Raw genomic sequence first — 1,307 nt, 5'->3', positions numbered from 1 at the left:
CGGCGGCCGCGGCGGCAGCGGCTTGCGCCGCCATGCCCGCCTGCAGCGACAGGAGCTGGGTGGCCATGGCATGGCTCAGCGCAGTCATGGACTGCGCCGGGCCACCCGCCGTCTGCTGCTGCTGCTGCTGCTGCAGCGCCGCGGCGCCGGCCAGCACACCCTGCAGCTGCTGCTGCTGGGAGGGCATCGCGCTGGGCGCCTGGCTGGGGGCCGGGGCGCCGCCGCCCGCCGCCTGCACCGCCGCGGCGAAGGCGCCGGGCCCGGCGCCGGCCGTGCCGCCCGAGGACCCGCGATCTCCGGGCGCCTGCCCCATCCCCGCCTGGTCCCCGCCGCGCAGGGCCCCGCCACTTTGCTGCGCCTGCGGCACGACCACCTGCTGCCGCTGCGCGGCCTGCGCCGCCTGCTGGTGCTGGCTCAGCACGGTGACCAGGGTGTCGAAGCGCGCCATCAGCACGGTGCGCTGCTGGGAGTAGGCCGCGTTGGCGGCGTCGATGGCGCTCTGCGCCTTGCCCCGCACCCGCTCCATGTAGCGCTGGTACTCGTCCTGGATGTTCTTCACCCGAATGTTCTGGATGCGGTCCAGCAGCGCCACCTGCTCCTGCAGCCCACGCAGGTTCTGCAGCAGCGCCTCCACCTCCGCGGGCAGCGCGCCGCCCGGCGAGTCCGGCGCCAGCATGGCGCCCAGCTGCTGCACCAGGTTGTTCCCCACGTCCAGCGGGCCAGCCGCCAGCGCGGCGGGGGCCAGGTCCGCCGCCAGGATTGCGTTGAGCTTGGCGGTGAAGCCGTCCAGGTCCGACATGGCCGCCAGCAGGCCGCCGGAGGAGGCCAGGCCGTGCCGCCCGCCGCCCTCGCGCTCGCCGTACTCCTGCGTGTGGAGCGAGGGTGTGTGGTTGGGTGGGGTGGGGAGGTAGAGTACAGCCAGAACGATGGTTTTTCCGGGGGAGAAGGGTGTGGATGGCACACAAGGAGCGTGCGGGCGCCCGGCCCGGGACAGCGATGGCCAGCACCCAAAACACCGGGCCCCCCATGACAAACCACTCACCTCCCCGCTGGGCATGCCGCCCTCCAGCGCCAGCTGCTGCACGCGCACGTGCATGGCGCGGTAGCTCACCAGGCTCTGCATGATGTACTCGAACACCTGGAGTGGCACGGAGATGGGTGTGGGGAGCGTGAGGATCAGACACTGGAGAGGGTTGCGTGCGAGCGAGCAGCCCGCCCGCTCGACACCCCGATGATCGTCTGCCCTTCAGGTCCAGACTTCCCGTCCGCTGCCTCCTGAACATCTCCTTCCCCTCCCCGCGTCCACG

This window comes from Auxenochlorella protothecoides (genome assembly GCF_000733215.1).
Source record: "Auxenochlorella protothecoides strain 0710 unplaced genomic scaffold scaffold100, whole genome shotgun sequence".
NCBI classification, from domain to species: domain Eukaryota; kingdom Viridiplantae; phylum Chlorophyta; class Trebouxiophyceae; order Chlorellales; family Chlorellaceae; genus Auxenochlorella; species Auxenochlorella protothecoides.
Note: the sequence above shows the minus strand (reverse complement) of the source record.